We start from the raw sequence: 24556 nt of genomic DNA, 5'->3' as shown, positions 1-24556 counted from the left end.
CAGCCAAAGGCTACTTAGATGTCATACATGGCACTCAGGAAATGTGAGTGATGCAGCCAGAAAGGCAGAAGATACATGACCTCTTATGCCCTGGTCTGAGAAGTCCCGTACTGTTCCTTCCACTGTACCCCATTGGTTGAAGCAATCACCACCCTCCCAGACTCAAGAGCAGGAGAATTAGACTTCTCTTCTTGATGGGGAGAGACAGTGTCATGTTGAAGAGCACGTATGATAGGAGATGTCTTTGGAAATTATGATGTGACATAGTTATTATAATTTAATATAACTGGAATAAAATTTCCTTTCTCAAACATTGCAATTTTTAATAATGCTAAAAGTTGTAATATTCAAATTCTCGGACTATGCAGCTGAAGTCATTGGGCCTCTGGAGATGACAGTGTGCTTTCTAATTATTTGGGGTGGGGGGAAAGTTGAAAAGTCGCTAGTAATAGTAAATGGTTTCAGTTCCCACTATCCTCAAATGCCACTTTGGGGCAGAAATCAGGGATGGAAGAGTTTATTTTCAGAGTTGTTAGGGTATCTGCCTCAAAAAGTCTGATACATCACAGCACTGTTGTAGAGGCCATATCTAAAAAAAATAAAAGAAAAAGAAAAAAAAAACAATTTCCTAATGTATTTTGTTGCTTTATAATTTGGTACTTTTGTTTGTTTGCCTTGTAACCATTCCAACATGTTGCCTCATGGAGATACCATCTAAGTAAGGATCCAGCAGAAGAGGAGTTCGTGGGGCGCCTGGGTTGCTCAGTTGGCTAAACTTCCAACTCTTGATCTCTGCTCAGCTCATGGCCTCATGGTTCTTGTGAGTTTGAGCTTAGCTGACAATGCCAGGGCGGGGCCTGCTTGGAATTCTGTCTCTCCCTCTCTCCACCCCCTCCCCAACTCGTGCAAGTAAGGGCATATATTCTCTCTCTCTCTCTCTCTCTCTCTCTCTCTCTCTCTCTCTCAAAATAAATAAACTTTAAAAAAGAAGAAGAACAAGAGGAGGAGTTCCTACCCTACAGTTGAAAACCCTTCCATGACAGGGAGGAAAGGGCAATAACTGGTAGATGGGAGCTTTCCCTAGCTTTGGTGCTGAATCTCTGGAGGTGTATAGTTAAAAATAACCAGAGAGTTTTGGGGAAATCCACAGAAGAGATGTTTTTCCTTTCGTTACGGAAGGCTAGAAGAATTTCAAGCCTCTTAGGGAATTCCTGTGTTGAGAGAGAGCTGGTGCTGCATAGGAGGTAGTTCAAGGCACCTACTCAAGAGGGCCTGGGGCAAACTCAGCCTCATTCACATTCATACTTCTAGCACCCCTACAGGGAATGCCAAAATGCTGAGACCCTGGGGACTGGAAAAGACCCATGATGAGACTCGGAAACTTAGGAACTCTAGTCTTCAGCCACAGCCATGTCTGTCACGTATGTCCAAAGGGGTGATCACTCAGTGATTGTGGATAGGACACTCAGTGACCAGTAGAACATCGTTTGTAGAGACATCACAAGTAGGCATCAAGTATGTCTCCTCCCACAGAACAAAACGTTACTTGAATACTACCTCTCCCAACTACCTGCCTCTTCCCCGCTTTAAAATTATCAGTTCCCTGGAAAGGAACACAGACAGGAGGGCCAGGTGTATGCGACAGGGAATCTAGAGCTCACAATATTTAGGTTCTGCTATGGTCTGAATGTTGATGTCCCCTCAAAAGTCATATGTTGAAACCTAACATTCAAGATGATGGTATTAGGAGGTAGGGGCTTCGGGGACTGATTAGGCCGTGAGGGCAGAACCCTCACAAAAGCCCTACTGAAAACACTCTGGGAAAGCTCCCTAGTCCCTTTCCACCATGTGAGGACACAGAGAACCAATAAGAGGGCTTTCACAGAAGCCAACCATACTGGTAACTTGATCTTGGATTTCCCAGCTTCCAGAGCTGTGAGAAATAAATTTCTGTTGGTAACAAACAACTCCGTCTGGGGTATTTTGTCTTAGCAGCCCAAATGGACCAGGACAACTACCCTGAATTGATATTTATCTAGAGAAGACTGGGTTTATCCTAAAGACATTGTTTGTTCCAAAAGATAATGAGATTGCCTTGAATGGACAGATGCAGTTTCTTTATTCCACCACCATGTAGGAGCTGGGGTAGAACGGAAGAGGGGAGGCAAGAACTGTGTGAGGCCAGCTGAAAAATAGAAAGCATTCCTCTTTTTATACATTGGAATTGTAGTGGATACTTGAGGTCATGCTTCAAGTAGTACACTGTAATAATCTGTTCATAAAACTCTTTCTCTCCTAGACTTCAAGCTCCCTGGGGGCAGGAATCTTTCCTGTGCATCTTTCTATCTCCAGGCCTGGCACAAAGGAGGGCAATCTATAACTTTCTGCTGAAAGAATAAACGTCCCATCAGGGTACCAACCTACAGAAAGGGGCTCAGCTGTAGGTTACTCTGGGTTTGTATAACCATTGGATAAACAGGCCAGGTTTATTTAGACAAATAGCAAAAGTCCCAAAGTTTGAAAACTCATTTCCCCGTACTCTTCTAGCCTTGCTGTGTGACTTCACCTTGAGTTATGAAACAGTTATATAATAGAAATCCCCAGCAGAGCACTGCACTTGAAGCTGATTCTGTTTTGTTCAAATGAAACCCAGATTCCAGGTACATAATGATGGCACCCCAGAGCTATTATCAGTGTATATTGTGGCTTTGGTGTTGATAATGAGCATGTTCAAGTACATTCCATTCCTCTTTCTGTTTTAATCTCAACATCCCTCTGGTTACAAAGCAGTGAGCCGGCCTTATCTCTTCCTCTTCTGTCTGCTTTGGTTCTTTTCAGCATATTCTTGGGTCAAGGGTGAGATTCCATTCCTGGCTCTCAGCTGTAACTCACCTGGAACAAACCCTTCTTTGCTCTTACTGTCCCCAATTGTGCTTTCAAAAAAAGACAGGCATGGGGACTACTCCATGTTCTGTCCTAGAAAATTTCTTTTCACTCAAGTCTGTAAAAGGAATGTTCAAAACGTGATAACTATATTCCTTTTGGTCACACCCCACCCAGCCATATGTTGTTGTTTTTCCAGCACACTTGGATTTTTTTGCAGGATGGCAATATGTTGTTTTTTTGGGTTGCTGCTTGTTTTGGAGTGCTTTTTTTTAGTCCTGTGGTCGTGAGAAATATGCCACATTTCTGGGATCAGCCCCCTTGACTAGACCCCACATTTCATTGGAGTCAGTGAGTCTCTGACTAAAGAATTTGAAGACAGGGGAACATACTTCTTTTTCTTGTCCTGGTAGGTCTCCAGATATGGAAAAGAAGGCAGTTAGCAAAGCAACCATCATTTTTATTCCTAAAAGTGAAAATGGTCTCCAGCCCCACCAACTTCAAAGACACCGGTGGAATATTCCTGTGTTTTTGTTATGTGTCTGAGTTCCTGTTCACACACTCACACGTGTGTATTCGTACAGACAAATTTTTCTTTTTTGTTTAACTATTTCATTTTTTTCCCTCTGTTACTTCTATTCTTGAGCATGCCCTTAACTAGGGCACTTATTTTTCTTCTTTGTGCCTCTAACCCTGAGCTACCTGGAGAAATCATAATAATAGCATTGTTGATTGAGGCACTGGGCATGTCTGCCCCTGATTTTCACAACCCCTGAGAGCCAGAAAGGCTGAGATCAAAAACTTGCTGGTAACAGAGCCACCAAGCGGCAGCGCGGGGAAAACACAGGTTTCACTGGCTTCTGGCCTGGCATTCTGTTTGCCTCGCCCCAAAAAGCTGTCTCTCTCTCCATCTCCTGCCCTTAGCTCTGCCCAGGAAAATTCAATATCCCTTCTAGAACTGGCTCACCGTAAAGCTTATCCTGATCCCCATCCCCATGTGACTTCTCTCCCTTGAACCTCTCTCCTTTGAACCTCTGAAAGCAGGAACTTCCTCCATTTATAATCAGACTCCCGACCCCAAAACGTTTCCATTTTTGTCTCAACTTCCACCATTTCCATAGTTGTCCTAACTTCCAAAGTGACACTGATAAGCACTTTACATGCAAGGGCCTTGGTCTTGCTCATGGTTTTATCCTGCTAAGTGGGTAGTTATATGGATTCTGGAATCAGACAAGCCTGAATTTGAGTTCAGAGCAATTTGCCTTTACACACTAAGGTATGCTTTCTTCACACGTAAACATGTAACAATGCCAATCTCTAGTTAACTACAAGGATCAAACAGAATAACTGCCTATAGATTAGTAGCTCTAAATCCTCCATTTTTTAGGAAAGTTCTATGGTTCTCTGGGACTTTCATGTACAGAACTGTTGGTCTTTATCAATGCATTGCCTCCCCAACATCAATAGACATATTTATTCTCCAACGCAAATCCTGGAGCAGCACAGTGTACCTGTTTTTCTGGCATTTGACACATTACTGTGTAAATGGAAACTTGATGTGAGTACACTTCATTCTGGCTGGAATACCCAAGGGAAAAAAAGAAGCATTTTGCTGGAAGTGACTAGTTGGCAAATTTAGTTTATCCACTATTATTTCCTGGGCACCTTCTGTCTGCATGCCAAGCCCTATACTAAATATTTATAACAATTATTTAATTAACCAATAATTAAAACAACTATTGTTACAATGATGATAATATGCATTGACTTTATGCAAGCTTATTCTAAGCACTTCTTCGTGGATTCTTTTAATCTTTATGACAACTCTGTGAAGATGTCACTATTATCCCCATTTTGCAAAGGAGAAAACTGAGTTTTACAGGTTTTAAACAACTTGCAGAATGTTCACATACTTAGCTTGAGGCCGTCTGACATGTCCCCTATTCAACATTGACCCTTTTTAACATTTATGATAAAACTGGATTCTTATTACAAGCCTTGGAGGCAGGTGAGGTCAGTAGTATTTGAGAAGAGGAACTGGGCTGGGAGAGGCTAGGGGCTTGTACAAGTTCAGTTCCCTTGAAAGTAAAAATGCAGGGCTGTGAGCCAATCCATGTGCTTTGTTGCACTCCAGTCTAGTGTTAAAAAAAAATTAAATAGAGTAAATGTGAAGATCAAATTGGCTGTATTAAGCAATTCAGGAATCGGGCAGCATCCCACCTAGCAAGCAGAAGGGAGCTCTGAGGAACTGTACAAGATAGGTTTCTATTAGGAAAAGGGTGGGGCAGGAAATTACCAGCAAAAGAAAAGAAAGCATTGCTTCAGGCAAGGTCACCTTCCCTTGGTGGGGGGGGGGGGGGAAGTGGGGTTCTGGTTAGGGGGAGGTGGATTACCTCATCTTCCTTTGGGAGATGGAGGAAGCCCATTGACATGGGTGCCAACCCTGAAAATTCCTAGCTGATTGGTTTAAAATTCCACTCCTAGAGAGGTTGCAACTGCAATTGAGTCTTGGTTTGCTGTCGTGGGAGCTGGTGACTCCACCTTGGCACTGTGGTTTGCTTTTTATGTTTCCCCTCCTACCATAATTAGATTCTTCTTCATAGGGTAAAATGGAGGGACACGAGGGCAGAAAGGACTCAGTTCATTATTCTCCAATCCACATGGTCAAGGAGAGTTAATGGTCTCTTTCCAAATCCTTATTAGAGATGGCAGAAACTCATTTATTTTCATTTTAACTGTCAGCCTTAAATTTCCTGTCAAAGTCTTAACAATAACATTTTGAATTTCACAGACATTTGATACACACAACACTCCCCTCTTTGACTAAGACTTGATTTTGTTTTACCATATCTATACTCCATGTCTTAAAAATATTTTTCGTTTTCCTCTCTTTGAGCAAGCAGTGAATCCTGCAATACTGGCCCCCATGTTGCACTTGCAGCCACAGGCGGGTGTGACAGTTGACCTTGCGGCAGGCGGGCAGGCAGAATCCCATCAGTATTCCTTGAGACCAACTTCCTGTTTACATCAGAATATCTTAGGCGGCTACTCTGTGATTATCTTGCTGATACACTTTATCTCTTCCTTGTAAATTAAAACAAAAGAAAGAAAACTTCTCAAATCATTATTTATGTCTCATTCAGAGGTGCCATTTTGATATTTCCCTTCTCCCACTGATGCTCTGGTTTGGAGGCAGCCAGAGCAGGGCCCAGAGGGTTCCACCTGACTGGCTTCTGAAGGAAGCAACGCCCTGGCCACGGGCAGCACACATCCTGTGACATAGAAACTTTAAAGTGCACAGTTGGTCTTTTATGTTGGCTCCAGGACAACCCCCGGCTTTTATTCTCCCATTCCTTTGTTGGTGATGTTTTCATGGATAAAACTGTCCTTTCTTCTCATTTTTAAGGTTACCTTTTGTAGTCTCACTCATCCTTCGGGGATCAGTAGAATGCATGGCGATATGGAGGAAAATAAAGCAGGAGAGCAAAACACAATGGGTAGTGGGGGGAGTGAGGGGGGGTCAGATTTAATTCTAATTAGATGGGGTTGAGGTGGACCTCACCGGAAAGGTGATAGGGAAGCACGGGAGCTGGCAATAAGGATAACTGGAGGGTGGTAGTTCAGGCTGAGGGTAGACAAGTGTTTGAGGAGAGCCCATCTAGCCGGCGTGGGGCAGCAGCACTTTAAGAGAGATGGTTAGAGCTTGGGGCAACGGAGAGTTGCAGAGGTTGAGGTGAGAGAGGAGAGCCTGCAGTAGAAGGTGGGGCCAGATATTGTGGACCATTATTAAGAATCTGACTTTCACTCTAAGTGAGATGGGGATTACTTTCATAATGTTGGTAGAGTTAGTTATTAGGTAGCTAGCAGCTCTGCAAGTAACCAGCATAGACAGTTACCTCTTTGTCATGATTTGAGAAGCGTTCATAGGTTACTGTGTTCAGGCTATCTCTCCATCAGTCATTTGACAACGAGAAGAGGAGTATCCTTTGAACCAAAGACTTGGTTTCCAGTCTTACCTGTAGTATTACTGTTTGGGTGTCCTGGGGTAAGTCACTTATTGTTGCTCTATTGTCCTACTGTTGCTCAGTTTCCTCATATGCAAAATGGGGATGATGAGACCTCTAATTTGTTTAACGGGACATGTTGGAGAAATGAGAAAATGTTCCTGAAAAGACTTTGACGTACAAAGTATTATACAAATCCTATATTACTTTCATCCAGGCAGAAAAATCTCTAGAGAAATCAATGCAAGTGCGATCCACAATTATCAAGACATGCAGATAAACCTTGGTTGATCAGATGACATGGCTGTTCACGTAGCCAGATCCCTTTGAAATAGCACCACATCACCAGTGAGTTGAACTTTGGTGAGGTACAGTGAAGAATGATTCTAGAATGCAAGAACATCACAGGACGCGTATTAGTTTCCCAAGCCTGCTGTAACAAATTACCACAAACTGGCGTGGCTTAAAGCAACACAAACATACTCTCTCTCGCAGATTTGAAGGTCAGAAGCCCAAAATTAAAGTGACAGCGTAGCCACTATCTCAGCGTAGCCACTAGATGACAGCTATCTCCCAAGACTCTTATGGGAGGATTCTCCCTCACCGATTCCAACCTCTTGTGACCCCATGCATTCGTTGGGGTGTGGCTGCAGAACTCTACTCTCATCTGTCTTCACATGGCCTTCTTCTGCTTTGCCAGTGTAGCTTTCTAAGGACACTTGTCCTTCGATTTAGGGCCCACCTAAACAATCTCGAGTTCCTTAATTAAATTATATCTGCAAAGACTCCCTTTCTAAATAAGTCCATATTCACAAGTTCTGGGGATTAGGATGTGGACCTATCATTTGGGGGGCATCATTCAACTCACTACAAGGGGGTTCCTGACAATAAAAGACAGCTTGAGGACAAGAGCCAGTCACTAGAGAAAAGCCATGAGAAATAACGGGACAGATTGGCATTTGGCTGTAACATACTCAGAATTGAAAAGTAAGTTCTCAAAGCCTCTTTCTCCTAGGAAACTCAAGCTCTCTCTCTCCCAAAATGAAAAAGCTCAGTATTTTATTCTGTCTCATCTAATCTAGTTTAGAGTACCTGTTGATATGAATTTTTCCTTACCTAAACTAGATTATGGATATTAGAGCTTGAAAGGTCCATTGAAATTATCTAAGTTAACTTTGTCCTTTTAAACCATAGTGAATTTTTCAAGTTCTACAGTGAGTAATGAGATGAGACCCCAAGTGCCCTCCTTAATGTCCATCACCCATTTACCTCACTCCCATCAAACCTCAGTTTGTTCTCTGTATTTAAGAGTCCCATGGGGCGCCTGGGTGGCGCAGTCGGTTAAGTGTCCGACTTCAGCCAGGTCATGATCTCGAGGTCCGTGAGTTCGAGCCCCGCGTCAGGCTCTGGGCTGATGGCTCGGAGCCTGGAGCCTGTTTCCGATTCTGTGTCTCCCTCTCTCTCTGCCCCTTCCCCGTTCATGCTCTGTCTCTCTCTGTCCCAAAAATAAATAAAAAACGTTGAAAAAAAATTAAAAAAAAAAAAGAGTCCCTTATGACTTGCCTCCCTCTCTGTTTTTATCTTATTTTTCCTTCCCTTCTCCTATGATCATCTGTCAAGTTTTTCAAAAGCCACATATGGGTGAAATCATAGATCTGTCCTTCTCTGACTTATTTCACTTAGCATACTACCCTCCAGTTCCATCCACATTGTTGCAAATGGCAAGATTTCATTCTTTGTCATTGCCGTGTGCCATTCTATTATATATACCTACACCATATCTTCTTAATCCATTCATCAGTTGGTGGATATTCGGGCTCCTTTCATAATTTGGAAATAAGAGTCCTGGGTTAGATGGCTTCCCAAGGGAATTCTACCATACATTTAAAGCAGAGTTAATACCTACTGTTCTCAAACTGTTCCAAAAAATAGGAATGGAAGGAAAGCTTCCAGACTCATTCTATGAAGCCAGTCATTACCTTGATTCCAAAACCAAAGACCCCACTAAAAAGGAGAATTACAGGCTAATATCCCTGATGAACCTGGATGCAAAAGTTCTCAACAAGACACTAGCAAATCGAATTAAATAGTACCTTAAAAGAATTATCCACCATGATCAAGTGGAATCCATTTTCTGTTTTGTATTTAATAGAGGTACCCCCAACTAACTTCTTAGTGGGGGACGTGGTAGAGATTCTCTAGGAACTTACTAGAGACACATTTTTAAGCGTGAAGCCTTACTGAGAAGCACCAAAAAAAATTGTTTTAAGTGTTTCCTCTTCTTTACTAATGTTCTTTCAGTGTGTGTGTGTGTGTGTGTGTGTGTGTGTGTGTGTGTGTGTGTGTCTGGCTCCAGCATGTATGGCACATGAGGTAAACCAATAATGGGTAATGTCAATAATAGTCATAATAATAGCAACATATTTCCACTTATGGAGACAGAACCTCTGAATACGACTAGGTCTTCTGAGGGTCTAGGTGACCTAGGTAACTTACCCTATATTCAATTTTAAAAAAGGTTTTTTTGAGGGCATGCCATTGACTTCACAGACGTTTATTAATCTCCTGGTATGGGCCGAGCTCTGAGCTAGCCGACCCGTCTCCAGCAGCAAGTCCCTCATAAGCCAAACTCAGTGGGCTGGGGAAGAGTCAGGGCAGGGCAATTAAAAATATTCAGCCAAGTGTGGCTACCTCCAGCTGCTCCTTTGCATCTTAACATTCCCTTCTATCTCATGCCATCCCCAACTCACTGTTGTCACCTAGTGACCTATTTATCATTATATAAAATGCAGAATAAGTATAAGTGGAAGATTAAAGTAACACCTTTACTTCTCTCTCCCTAGACAACTAAAACAAAACAACAAAACAAAACAAAAATACCTCGGGTTAAGCATTTAGTTGAATCCCTAAGAGGGGCCATTGTGAACCAAAGGAAACGGATGCTAACAAGTTCAGTTATGGGACCCTTGAACTCATCTGAGTTTTGGATACTTACGTCCAACCACCTGCATTATATCCCTCACCTACAGCAGCTTATGAGTAGACAGACATCTCAAACTTAACAACCTAACCGGAGTTCTTGAATTTCATACCCCCCGCCCCCTCACCACTACCACCATCACACGTCAGTGGGGCAACATTTAACAGAGAGCACTGTGGTGAGGGGTTCCAGACAATTACCAGGAGCAAAACAGCTGTTGATCCAAGGCCACGCCGGGAGTAACTGAGAGGAGTCCAGGGCGGTGAGGCTGAGCACCAGCCACCCCACACAGAGGGCCCTGGCTCCAACCTCCCGGTTCCCACTGCCTCTGAGAGGACACCAATACCGAGGACAAAGTGAGGGGAAAGACTGCGGCTACCCTCGGCCCTCCTGTTCCTCAAGTTTGACCTGTGAGTCTCAACCTTCCTTCTCAAGCTCCGTTTGGGTTTGCTAATATTTGTTTGTATTTGTCTTCAGCAGGACAAGCTATGTAATTTACAAAGCCCAGGGCAAAATAAAAATGTGGGCACTCTGTTTAAAAATGACTACTAACTTCAAAAAAAATAAAATAAAATAAAATAAAATAAAAATAATTAATAACTTCAAGGTGGCGACAGCAAGGCATTCAACCTCGCTCAGGACGCTTCTTAGGATGGGCCCTTGTGGGACTGCATAGGTCACCTGAAACCTTCCGTGGTCCTCTGTAGTCCTCCTCTGGGTTCAGAGCACCAGCTCTGTGCCGTCCGAACGCCACTAGCTGCACTCAGCATTTTAGTTGCTTTTCTGAGACCCCTTCACCATCTGTGTCTTAGAATCCTTACTGTCTTAGTTGTATAAAAATTTCATTTATATTCAGGGTTTTATCGTATTATTGTTTCGAAGACTGAGAATAGATTCTGATAAGTTTTAAGTCGTTCTATTCATGCTGACATGGAACACAAAGACATATGTCACCCGACACCCTCAAATGGGGTTACTAATGAAGCGAGGATCCGTCTTCACCTGACGCAGTCCCAGAACATCCCACAGGCAGTCATGGGTTCAGGTAGCTTCTCTAATCCACATCAGGTCTGCAGGGCTGTGCTCTAAGAGCAGTTTCTTTCCCCATTTATTTTGGGGACCTTACTCGAACATGCTTATTGACCAGGTTGGTACCTGGCATAATAAACAGAACTCCAGTCACAACCTCTCAGAAACATTACTGACACAATGCTGTCCTCCTTAAAAATACTCTTCTTTAGAACTCAGAGAATATCTGAGGCTGTAATCATAGAATGTTCCAAAAGATAGGGAAGACCCACAGAGTAGCATGTATTCCCCCTCTCTCTCTCTCTCTCTCTCTCGCTCTCTCTCTCCCCGATTCAAAGCTTCTTGAGATAGGGACTCCTATAATCTCATTCACAGATTAAAAATCAATCTTCTTAAAGACATACTGCTTTACTCCATGCAACACCCTTGGAAAGAAAATTTCTCTACGGCCTTCCACTTCTTGACAAATCACATGCATCTCAGACTTTCCTTCAGTCATAGCAAGGCCACCCTGTCACTGGGCGTGAGGTGATTTCCTCCCTGTCTCTCTCTTCCTTATGTGTGTTCCAATTTACCCCTGGGCATTAAGGCAACATGACATAAGAATATATTTTCTAAATTTGCATAAAATGAAAACTTCACAGATGGGGAGCACATGCTTCCCATAAGTCCAGTGTGAAAATGGCTCGATAGCACTTGTCGCTACACACATTCTTTCCACATTTCTGGCACACATACATCTTAAACAAACAGGAATTGCGACAAGCAAAACAGATGGGCAACAAAAAAAAAAAAGTTTCCAAGGCACGCATCCCAAAATTCTTCCTTGAACATGGTACCGGATCACTTGTCACAATAAATCTGAAAGTACCCGGGGTATTAACAGACAGTCTTTGCTGGAGGGAAAGGCTCAAGATACTCATTTTCTTAACGCAGGAAGAAACATTGGGAACACTTTTGCCTGCCCTAATTACAGGGGGACAGGCTCCAAACCACCCTCCTGGATATTATGTGTAGGAAGCTTCCTCTGGCGTCCTCTGCTTGTGTCAGTACACAGAAATGGAAGTGGTGTAACCAGAGATCAGGAGTGGACCAAAGCATATTTCACATTCCACACATTGTCAAGCACAGCTCTTGATCTGTTTATCTGAAGCTACTCTCTCCCAGGTAGTTTCTCCCCAGACACATGCACATCCCCTTCAAGAGTGAGACACAGTACACTGACAGGGTTTGCAACATTAGCATCTAAGAGTTACAGGCACCATTATACTCTAACCAAATATGTAAGTTGCTAAAAGGCCTTGGAAGGAAGTTAAAAGAGGATTTGATGAGAAGTTAAGAAATCACAGCTTTCATGCTACCTTTATCCCAGGCTACCGGAGAAAACTTAGCTTCTCAACCTCCCTGGACTTGTGTTGCCACCTGTTGGTCAAGTTGGTCTGCCAAAGGCTTTCATTCCCCACTGCTATCTCTTCAGGTTGTTACCTTGAACCTGAGGGCTCAGGGAAATCTTGAACCGATGTCTAATCAAAGTCATTACCACTGTTCCAGGCCCTGATTTCCCCGGGTGCCAAGTCGAGAGACTAGCACTGTGTCAGCACTGAAGTTCTCACCTTGTTAGCCCTGTGCCTTAACACTGTCCTTTCCCCAGAACCACTCTTCTGCTGTCTGAAGGCAGCCGGAACAGTCTATGGAAGGCAACAATGGGGGCACCTGGGTGGCTCAGTCAGTTAAGCATTCGACTCTTGATTTGGTTCAGGTCATGATCTCATGGTTCAAGCCCGGTGTTGGGCTCCACACTGACAGTGAGGAACCTGCTTGGGATTCTCTCTCCCCCGCCCCTCTCTCTGACCCTCCTCTGCTCCCTCTATCTCTGGCACACTGGTAAACTTAAAAAAAAAAAGTCAGGGTGCCTGGGTGGCTCAGTCCGGTTGAGCATCCGACTTTCGGCTCAGGTTGTGATCTCGCGGTTTGTGACTTCAAGCCCCGCATCGGGCTCTGTGCTGACAGCTCAGAGCCTGGAGCCTGCTTTGGATTCTGTGTCTTCCTCTCTTTCTGCCTCTCCCCTGCTCGTGCTTTGTCTCCTCTCTCTCTCTCTCTCTCTCAAAAATAAACATTAAAAAAATAAAAAAATAATAAAATATAAAGGCAACAATAATAGTCCCATTTTCTAGATCTAGGATTTTTAGCTTGTGTGGGGCACCACAACTTTAAATCTTAAATTTTTCAGGACATTTTTCTTCTGTCTTGAAAACTAAAGGCAATGATGCATACCATTTACCTCTCTAAGCGCAGCACATGTCCACCTAGGCTACAGCTTCTCCGTGTGTTCCAGGAAGTGTAACATGTTTCACTAAAGGCTCATCTTAGAGAGTTTATCAACATGAATTCGTATCGTTTTTCACTTCTAGAAACCGAAACTGCCAACAACCTTCTAAAGGGTAACTTCTCTAAAAAGAGTGTTTTTAACTAAAAAAAATGTCTTATTTAAGTACAGTTGACATGCAATGTTATAATAGTTTCAGGTGCACAACATAGTGACTAAACTTCTCTATACGTCGTGCTAGCCACACTGCAAGTGCACCTACCATCCGTCAGCATAACCACACCACACTGTTGCAGTATCATTGACTATATTCTCTATGCTGTGCCTTTTATTCTTATGACTTGTTCATCCCATAACTGGAAGCCCGTATCTCCCACTCCCCTTCACCCATTTTGCCCATCCCCCCCTCCCCTCCCCTCCCCTCCAGCAACCTTCAGTTTGTTCTCTGTGTTTGTAAGTCTGATTCTGCTTTTTGTGTATGCTTCACCTGTTTTGTTTTTTAGATTCCATAAACGAGAAAAATCATATGGTGTTTGTCTCTCAGTCTGACTTATTTCGCTTACAGAATACACTCTAGGTCCATCCATGTTGTGACGAATGGCAAGATCTCATCCTTTTTTTATGGGTGTGTAATATTTTGTCTTTATTATTTCTACTGAATTATTATATATGTATAGTCACATATTCCTCACCTATTCATCCATTGATGGACACTTAGATTGCTTCCGTATCTTGGCTATTATAAATAACCCTGCAATAAACATAGGGGTACATATATTTTTTTGAAATATGTATTTACTTATTTATTTATATTTTTTAAAAATGTTTATTTATTTTGAGAGGGAGGGAGAGGCACAGAGCGACATAGTGTGCACATAAGTGGGGGAGGGGCAGCACAAGGGCAAGAGAGAGAGAGAATCCCTAGCAGCTTCTGTCCTGTCAACATACAGCCCAATGCAAGGCTCCACGTCACGAACTGGGATCATGACCTGAGCTGAAATCAAGAGTCAGATGCTTAACCAACTGAGCTACCCAGGTGCCTTTGGCAAATTTTTTCAAATTAAAGTTACTTTAGGGTGGGCAACTTGCTATACATATTATGCTCAAAACTTAAATGAATATTGATGAGCACTGAGTCATATATGAAACAGTTGAATCACTATATTCTACGCCTGACACTAAGATAACACTGTTGTTAACTACAGTCGAATTAAAATTTTTAAAAATATACATATTGGGGCGCGTGAGTGGCTGAATTGGTTAAGCCTCCGACCCTTGATTTCAGGCTCAGGTGGTGATCTCATGGTTCATGAGTTCAAGCCCTGCGTTGGGCTCTGTGCTGACAACATGGAGGCTGCTTGGGATTCTCTCTTTTCCCCTCTCTCCCTCTCTGCCCCTCCCCCTTGCTGCATATGCACACAAGCTCTCTCAAAATAAACTTAAATTATATACGTAAATATATATATATGTATATATATGTATATAATGATCTCAGTTATTTCAAATAAAATAACTACAAAACAACAAATCAAAACTAACTTGAAAATTCCAAATTAATAATAGCTGGCATTTATTAATCTTAACATATATGATGTATCAAGCACTGCACCAAGTTCTTTGTATTAACTGATTCATTTAATCCTCTTAACAGCCCTATGAGATAGGTATAATTATTATCATCCCCATTTTACAGATGAGGCTATTATTGCACAGAAGGCTTAAGTCATTGCTCTTGAGCACAAAGCCAGGAAGTGGAAGAGCCATTTTCAATCCCGGGAAGTCAGGCTTAAGAATTAATATTCTATCTAGGTTTTGTTGGTATAGTTGTTTTGCTTTTGTTGTTGGTCTTCCTTTGTTTCTTTTTTTTTTTTTTTTAATGTTTATCTATTTAATTTTGAGAGAGCGCGCGAGCATGAGAAGGGGAGGGGCAGAGAGAGAGGGAGAAAGGGAGAGATCAAGCCCTGAGCTGAAATCAAGATTTGGACATTTAACTGAATGAGCCACCCAGGCACCCCTAGTCTTATTTTCATTTTGTATGTTTTATGACACGGAAAAAACTTTCAAAGATTGAAACTGGTATACATTTGAGCTAATTTGTCTTCTAACACAGTTGTGGTAGTCTATGATGAAATTGATGTTGAAATTTAAACCTCTGGGATTCAATAAGATTCTGGGTCATCAAAGTAAGATGTTCACTATACTTTCCTTAAAACAAAATATATGTTTTTAAAGGTAATCTATAATAAGAACTAAAAGCAAAAGAAATTTCTAACTCTTGTAAAATGTTTACGTATGCGCAACGCGTTTTGTATTTTGTCTAAAACTTTCCCTTTCACAGTGCGATTTTGTTGTGCTGATGTCAAATGAGTTTATATTGCTGATGAGGGTGGGCTATGATATAGGAAGGCATCAGAAGTACATTGGGTGGCAAAGGAAGCCAGTGTAGACAAACAACTTGTCATGGACAACCCACTTAGTGGGCAGTCTACCAAGGGATTGTCCGTAGTTAACCATGGAAATAATTAAATTTCCTGAAAACATTTTCCCCAAACCTGCATTTCTAAAGTCTTCATCACAATTAGAGCATTCGGGTTACTGTCCTTTCAACACTCAATCACTTATTTAATCCATTAGGTTAATTTTCTAAACTCCAAATTCACCTCAAAAATTTCTTGTGAGAAAATGTCAGTGTGACATCATTGTAGGCCACAGGGGACAAATTCCAATAATTCAGAACACTATGGTGGAATCTTTTCCTCCTGTTTGCAGGAAAAGGCAAGCTCAGGGAGCCAAATCCTTCATCCAGATAATTAGCAACTATCCAATCTGTTAATTGAGGACATGTGTGCCAAACCTTCTTGGCAACCTCAGACAAACAGTTGTGGGGTGGTCAGTCAGTCAGTCATAGCTATCGAGTGCCAAAGTGTGCCCGGCCCTACATTAAGAACTTTGCGTTAAAGACAGTTCAGATGTGCTCTTTGACTTGGAAGAATAAATGTGCTAAATTGTTAGGAAATTGGCTCTTCTTAGTACTAAATTTGGTGATGCTAAGAACAAAATGATTTCATTAACCTACCTCTTTTTATGATCTTCAATGAAAAAGAAATGATCCCTTTCTGTAACTTCACTCTAAGTTAAAGGAAAATTTTAAGAATCGGGTGCTGCTTTGTTGAAACACAGGCAAATAAGTACAAGTGGAATGCTAATGGAAACGGGACACATCCGAGAAAGGGATAACGGTCCCATTAACAATTGGGATTTTCCAGGAAGACTCAGCCAGATTTCTGGAGTATTTCTGCAGACTTACACACAATTACCTGGGTCTCTTCCTACTGACCATGTATGACCATCCCATTACTGATGCAGATATCTCCAACTAGAACAATACCTTAGAAAGGAGAAAGACATCAGACCTAGGGAAAGAAGAGGGCCTGGGTGAAGTGTCTGGCAAACAAATTATGGACTAACGTCAGTTTAGAAAACAAAAACTATCAAATTTTTGGTATGCCAATAAAAATGCCCGTATGTCTTGGGTGAAACAAAAACCTTCTTTCGTTCTTTGGAGAGTCATGTTGCTCCCAGGAACAAAATGCACATTGCTTGGTTTGAAATGTTTTTCTGAGAGTAGGAGATCAACTTGCTCAGTTTAACTTGAACTCATAATGCGAAAGAAAGCACAAGAATTGAAATTGTGATGGGAAATTTAGGGCTAAAAGTAAACTAAGCAAGAGCAGAACTCCTGCCTGCCAGTTGTGAAAAAAAGGTCAATTACCTAACTTCGTGTACAGTGGACGAAGACCCACTTGTGAAAAACGTGCAAGGGAGCCCTTTGATATTAAGGTCCATTTCAGTGAGTTGCAGCTTGGTAGTAAAACCATGTTTGTCAAACATGTGAAAAGTGAGTAAGCCGCAGCCACGACTTATGTGCATGTGAATACCTCAACTGAAACACATTTAAAGGATTTTTAGTGTGTTGTTAACTACTTTACAGTTTAAAAAAAATAGTACTTGACATTTGGAAGTGAAATGATATGTGCAAAACATTAGTCAGATGGTGCTTCTTGCTTTGTGAATGAACTGTTGTAGTCTGAACGAGTTAGATCCAAGGTTTGGTGCCGTCGACTTCTCTGTCAGGGACCCACAAACAATTACACTCCCCAAGCACCTGATATTTTCACTGCATAAACAGCCAAAATCGGTATAATGGCTGATGGTGCACTGGTAATGGGAGGCAGCTTACTGAACAAGGGAAAGAAAAGAAGCCCTGGAGAAGAAAATGACAGTCTATACTGTAATGGTCAGGCTTGCTAGACCGTCAGCTCCAGCTCCCCACGTGTCCTCTGCCTTGTTTGCTCTGGTACCTCCAGCACGTAGTAGGTGTGCTACAAGTGCTCACAGGCTTTGAGGCCAGAATTCCTGCTCACATCCCCGCCACAGCATTTACTGTCAGACCCCACTGAGTGACTAACTCACTTTGCTTTTCATATCAGCACCTTTCCCACGGGGCTGCGGTGAGTAGGTGAGTAAGAAACTCTAATCCACCTTAGTGCTTGGGACATGTGAGCGCTTGATAAACGATTTTCTGACTAGGGTAATAATTTGGATTTGCATGGGTCCTTCATTTGAAAGATTTCCAGAGAGTTCACATATACAACCTTCCCACTAGGGGAAAAATTCAGAGTTTTATTTCATTTTCACAGCATAGAGTTAAGGATATACTTTTTTGTTGTTGTTAAGAAATAGCCAATTTTGGGGCGCCTGGGTGGCTTAGTCGGTTAGGCGTCCGACTTCGGCTCAGGTGGTGATCTCACGGTCTGTGAGTTCAAGCCCCGCGTCGGGCTCTGCGCTGACAGCTCAGAGCCTGAAGCCTGTTTCAGATTCTGTGTCTCCCTCTCTCTGACCCTCCCCCATTCATGCTCTGTCTCTCTCTGTCTCAAAAATAAATAAAAACGTTAAAAATTTTTTAAAAAAAGAAACAGCCAATTTGGGGTTCAGAAAATGAAGTCTGAGGAATTTATCTTGAACATCAACACTCTGAAAACTCACACACAACCATGATATTAAATGATGCCGTATCAGTAATTTCCATTCACCTAAAATAATGGTGCTAACTCATCCTTAAATTATACTTCACAACTAAGTTTAGGGAGCAAATCATCAATTATTTATGGAGCAAATGTGGCCTTTACTGACAAAGAGGATGAGTTACAAAGTGTGGCTGGTCTGCATTCCCTCCTGCTCTCCATTTTTTTGTTGTTCTAAAATAGTGTCATGCTTTTTTTTTTTTTGCGAAAACATTATCATAGTACTCAATAAATACAGAATGAATGAATTAATAAACATGTTTTACCTCAGTGAAATATTTTTCTAATTAGCTCCTTTTTATTTTTTAAATGTTTATTTATTTTTGAGAGAGAAAGAGAGCAAGCAGGGAGGGATAGAGAGAAGAAGACAGAGAATCCCAAGAAGGCTTCGTGCTGTCAGCACAGAGCCTGATGTGGGACTTGAACTCACAAACTGTGAGATCATGACCTGAGCTGAAATCAAGAGTCAAACACTCAACTGACTGAGCTACCCAGGCACCCCTAATTAGCTGCTTTTTAAATTGCTGTCAACAAACATTTATGGGCCATCTTGGAAGTCTAAATTGCAACTTGAGACATTGTGTATGAATAGCATGATCCCGGCAACACACTCGGTCTAGGCTCTTCTTACAAGTCTTTAAAGTTGGTCTTGAAAGACATTCTGTAGGACCGTTGTCCTCAGAGACACGTTAGTATGTGGACAAGCAAATCCAAAGAGACACCAATGGATGGCCCACCATTTGAGAGCATGCTATAAGGTTATTGATTCCCACCACCATCAGATGGCAGTCCATGAGAGCACAAAGTTTATCATTACAAAACAAATTCATTAACAAATTGAGAACATCCTTTAATACTATTTGTAAAATGCTTGCTATACATGGTTAATCATTAACTCTAGTAAATTGTTGAACTAGTTCCCTAACTCATAAATGAATCCAATTTAAAAAAAATTTTTTTTTCAACGTTTTTATTTATTTATGGGACAGAGACAGAGCATGAACGGGGGAGGGGCAGAGAGAGAGGGAGACACAGAATCGGAAACAGGCTCCAGGCTCCGAGCCATCAGCCCAGAGCCTGACGCGGGGCTCGAACTCACGGACCGTGAGATCGTGACCTGGCTGAAGTTGGACGCTTAACCGACTGCGCCACCCAGGCGCCCCATGAATCCAATTTTAAGCAGTTTTAATGAATTTGTATTGTTCTAAAGATAGTTTTATTAGTTTCCGAGGGCTGCCTTAACAAAGCACCACAAACTGGGTAGCTTAAAACAACAGAAATGTATTATATCACAGTTCTGGGGGCTTAAAGTCCAAAATCAAGGTGCTGACAGGTTCAAGCTCCCTCTGCGACTTGTAGCAGAATCCTTTTGGGGGGGGAAGAATCTGCAAGGAAATCATTGGTATTCCTTGACTTGCAACTGTACAATTCCAGTTTCTTCCTTCATCATCACGTGGCATTCTCTCTCGTTTTTTTTTTTTTAAGTTTTTATGTATTTATTTGGAGAGTGAGAGAAAGAGAATATGTAGAGGAGGGGCATAGAGAGAGGGGGACAGAGAATCTGAAGCAGGCTCCGTGCTGACAGCAACAAGCCAATGCAGGGCTTGAACTCACAAACCGTAAGATTATGACCTGAGCCGAAGTCTGGCACTTAACTGACTGAGCCGCTCAGGCACCTCTGCTTCTGTCTTCATAAAGTCATCTTATAAGGACACCAGTCACACCAAAAGATGGGACCCATTCGTATTCCAATGTGACCTCATCTTAAATAATTATAGTTACAATGACTCTCTTTTCAAATAAGGTCACATTCTGAGGTACTGGGGACTGGGACTTAACAGATCTTTTTTGGGTGGACAATCCAACTTATAACAAAAGTGAACCTTGAAACTAGATATAAACGTGTTGTAAAATCACACAAAAATAATACAATGCTTTTATCCCAATAGTCTGTTTGACTATTTGATCAAAGTGTTTAAATTTCTCTGGGTGTTTGTTAAAGTATGAATTTTCTTTTTTAAATTTTTTTTTCAACGTTTATTTATTTTTGGGACAGAGAGAGACAGAGCATGAACGGGGGAGGGGCAGAGAGAGAGGGAGACACAGAATCGGAAACAGGCTCCAGGCTCTGAGCCATCAGCCCAGAGCCCGACGCGGGGCTCGAACTCCCGGACTGCGAGATCGTGACCTGGCTGAAGTCGGACACTTAACCGACTGCGCCACCCAGGCGCCCCAAGTATGAATTTTCTACAACAATTGTCAGTGTCTCCAAACTGGAATCAGGAGTTGATCTGGGTAAAAAATATTTCTAAGCAGCAGGAAATAACTTTGGGACTCTCACATCTCCTAGAAAAAGTTATTTATGAAATTGTTGACTACATTGATATGTTGAGCCATATGTTTTTTTTTTTTTCTTTGAATCATGGCTTTTTTTATGGACCACCTGACAAGACTATCTTTTTGATATATCTGGTAGGAAAACCCTTAGTGGTAATGAGGGGGATGAATTAGTTTCCTTTCAAATCTATAGTTGGAGTTGAATAAGTATTTTTTTTAATTTTTTAAATGTTTTATTTATTTTTTAGAGAGACAGAGTGACAGCAGCGGAGGGGCAGAGAGAGAGGGAGACACAGAATCCAAAGCAGGCTCCTGGCTCTGAGCTGTCAGACAGAGCCCGATGCAGGGCTTGAACTCACTAACTGTGAGATCATGACCTGAGCTGAAGTTGGACACTTAACCAACTGAGCCACCCAGGTGTCCCAAGTATTTAATTTTTACAGAGTTTATTAATTTGATGTGTTTGGGCTTGATTCGCATTTGGCCAGGAATCCTTTGTGGTGCATTTCTTACAAATATAAACACGACAATGAAGATTTATCGCTGAAAAATGTTTAAAATATCAAGTAACTGAACAAGGGAGGGGGGGAAGCTCAAGAAAGGTATTTTTGTGAATAGACAGATGATTTTTTTTAATTTTGAGAGAAAAGCACCAGATTATTATTTTCTTCTCAGCATCTAAAGAGAAGTGAATGAGAAAGTTCACTGTGTGCTTATACAATGTGCTTTCTCATTGAACATGTCCACGTGAAAGAGGCTGCAAGTCTGAAGAAATCATCAAAACATGTGCGATTGACTATTCCCTGCCTGACACTTAGTGGTAAATTGGGAGAACTGCAGCTTTTGACCTATAGGAGATCTGCCGGAAAAACACCAGAAGGGAAAGTTAGTCTTTGGAAGTTATTGTTCTCTGCATTCACATGAGCCCTCAGATATTTCCAGAACCATAATAAATTACTAAGAACTGACCCTAGAAAGATAAAAGGCAGACTGTGGTGACTGAGCTTGCAAAATGTCCGATTCCCTCTAACACTTCACAGAGGCGTCCACAAGTAGAAAAATATGTTTTCATATTTGCTCTTTTCAGTATCATTTTACTTTTCTCATCTAATTATTTTATAGAGAAAACAATGAAAATTAAGGTAGAGCTTCGCAATGAGAAAAAAAAAAAACAGGGGAAGAATTTAAAAAACAGACAAACAGACAAAAAAAACTTGATGGGATTGTAAATTGGTGCTACCTTCCTGGAGGCCTATTTGGCAATCTGTATAAAATTTTTTTAAAAGAATTGCCTCTTTGTTTGTTATAGACTGAATGTTTGCATCCTACTCCATTCCCTGTGGCCTCGAAGTCATATGTTGAGTCAGAATCCCCAATGTGATAGTTTTATGGTGGCAGTCGGGGGGTTGGGGGGCGGAGGGGAAGGTGATTAGGTCATGAGAGAGGACCCCTCAGGAATGGGATTAGTGCCCCAGAGTAAGAGGCCAGAGAGCTAGCTCACAGTGTTCCTGCCAAGTAAGGATACAGTAGGAAATTGGTAGTCTGTAACCTCTAAGAGGGTTCTCAGCAGAACTCTGATCTCAGACTTCCACCTCCAGAACTATGAGAAATAAATTTCTGAAGTTTATCATCCACTCAGTTTGTGGTACTTTGTTAGAGCAGCCCGTGCTAAGGTATAGCTCACTCAGAAATTCCACTTCTGTGAATTTATCCTGATGAAGTAATTCTTCGTCTATTTAAAGCTTTAAATATCTGTATATAACGATATTCATTACTTCACTATTTATTAGCAAAACTTGGGGGGGGGAATCAAATATGTCCAATAATAGAGATAAGAGAAATTGAGGCAATTTTCTTTATGATTAATACTATTGAAATAATATTGCATGGGAATACTTAATGACATAAGAAAATGCTCACATATTTTTAACAAAAAAGGTGGTTACAAAAGCTATGATCAAAATTTTGTAAGAAAAAGTATAGTGTAATACAGAGAGAAAAAAAGACACTATTGTTTTAAATGGTCACTCTTTATTCATATTTCTCTACATACTCACTCTTTGAGTGTCCTTCATTCCTTCCTGCACACCCCTGTTTCCATACGGGATTACATTCCTCCACTTGGAAAAAGTTGTTTAAATATTTCTTTTAGTGTGGGTTTACTGGCAGTCTTTGTGTGTCGAAAATGTCTGTATTTCACTTAAATTTACTAGGGGTATTTTCTCTTAATACAGATATTCCACTGGGGGTGCCTGGGTGGCTCAGTCGGTTGAGCGACCGACTTCGGCTCAGGTCATGATCTCGCAGTTTGTGAGTTCGAGCCCCACGTCGGGCTCTGTGCTGACAGCTCAGAGCCTGGAGCCTGCTTCCGATTCTGTGTCTCCCTCCCTGTCTTTCTGCCCCTCCCCTACTCACGCTCTGTGTCTCTCTGTCTCTCAATAATAAATAAATGTTAAAGAAAAAAAATTTAGATATTCCACTGTCTTTTAGCCTCCACCCACTTCCCCAGAAAAATTGGCTGTGAGTTTTATTGTTGCCCCCTTGAAAATAATATTTTTTCCCCCATTCTCTGTCTGATTTTAAGATGTTCTCTCTTTGTGGTCAGTTTCTGGTAGTTTCTGATACAATTAAGTGTGTGAAGTTTTTTGGTATTTTTTTTTTTCTTTTTGTGTTTTGTTTGTTGGTTGCTTTTTATGTTTCTTCAACTATTACTTCTAGACAATTCTCTGTCTTTGCTTATGGGATTCCAATTACATGCATGGTGACCTGCCCCAACTCGTGTGCTATTTTCTGCTCTGTGCTGTGTTTTCCATCCCTTCTCCGTCTAATGACCTGATTTCTCGTTTTCTAATCCTCAGTTCTGCTCTAATTTTCTAATTAGACTCATTTATTAGATTCTTAATTTCAGTTATTGGACATTTTAATTCTAGAATTTCCATGTCACCTTCAGAGGCTCCATGTGTCTTCTGTAATTTTTTTTATCTTTTATTCTATTTTCTTGGTCATGTTAATCTGTTATTTTAAAGTTTCTATACGATAACTCTACCATCTGAATCACCCATGGTATTATTTTTGCTTTACATTTTTTTAATGTGTATTTATTTTTGAGAGACTGCACGTGGGGGAGGGGCAGAGAGGGGAGGACACAGGATCTGAAGTGGCTCTGTGCTGACAGCAGCGAGCCTGATGTGGGGCTCAAACTCATGAACACCAAGATCATGACCTGAGCCAAAGTTGGACACTCAACTGACTCAGCCATCCAGGTGCCCCACTTTCTTTCTTTTAATATACAGTCACTTGGTCCTGTTGTTTTATTAGCATAACAAATAATTTTGTATTGCATGTTGTACATTCCATATGAAAAAGTGTGGGGTTGCTAAGTGATGTCCTCTTCCTACAAAGGGAGTTACATTTTCTTTGGCAGGTATGTGTGGAACCAGATCACTTTGATCTCACCAGAGGTTGTTTGTGGCTTTGTTAGCAGCTAGTCTGTTTCAAATTTGCCCTTATTCCAGTGGCAGGGCCTACATGAGACTTTCTGCAGACATTTGATATTTGCCAGATCCCATCCACCAGGGCAGGGATTGGACACCAACCTCTGTCTCTCTAGAACTACATGGCTACTGAAATATCTACTCAGCAGTTCAGGCTTTCAGTGGCTGTTTCTGCTGGCTGGCTTGGTGTCTCCCTCCACAAAGTTCAAGGGGAAACAGTGAACAGATTTTTTTTTTAGCTCAATTCTCTATAGTTTTCTGCCCTCAAAGATTTTGCTCTTCCAGTCTTACTTGCTTTAAAAATTATGAGTTCACACTTCTGTTGCTCAGCCCAGCGTTTTCTGCTGAGACTTAACTACCCCCGCCCCCGTGCTGAAACTACAAAATGCTTTGCGGGGTGGGGGGGAACCATGGTGTGA

The sequence above is a fragment of the Puma concolor genome, chromosome F2 (genome assembly GCF_028749965.1).
Source record: "Puma concolor isolate L17-30 chromosome F2, mPumCon1.1.hap2, whole genome shotgun sequence".
Classification (NCBI taxonomy): domain Eukaryota; kingdom Metazoa; phylum Chordata; class Mammalia; order Carnivora; family Felidae; genus Puma; species Puma concolor.
The sequence above is the reverse complement of the archived record's forward strand: the minus strand, read 5'-3'. Positions refer to the sequence as shown.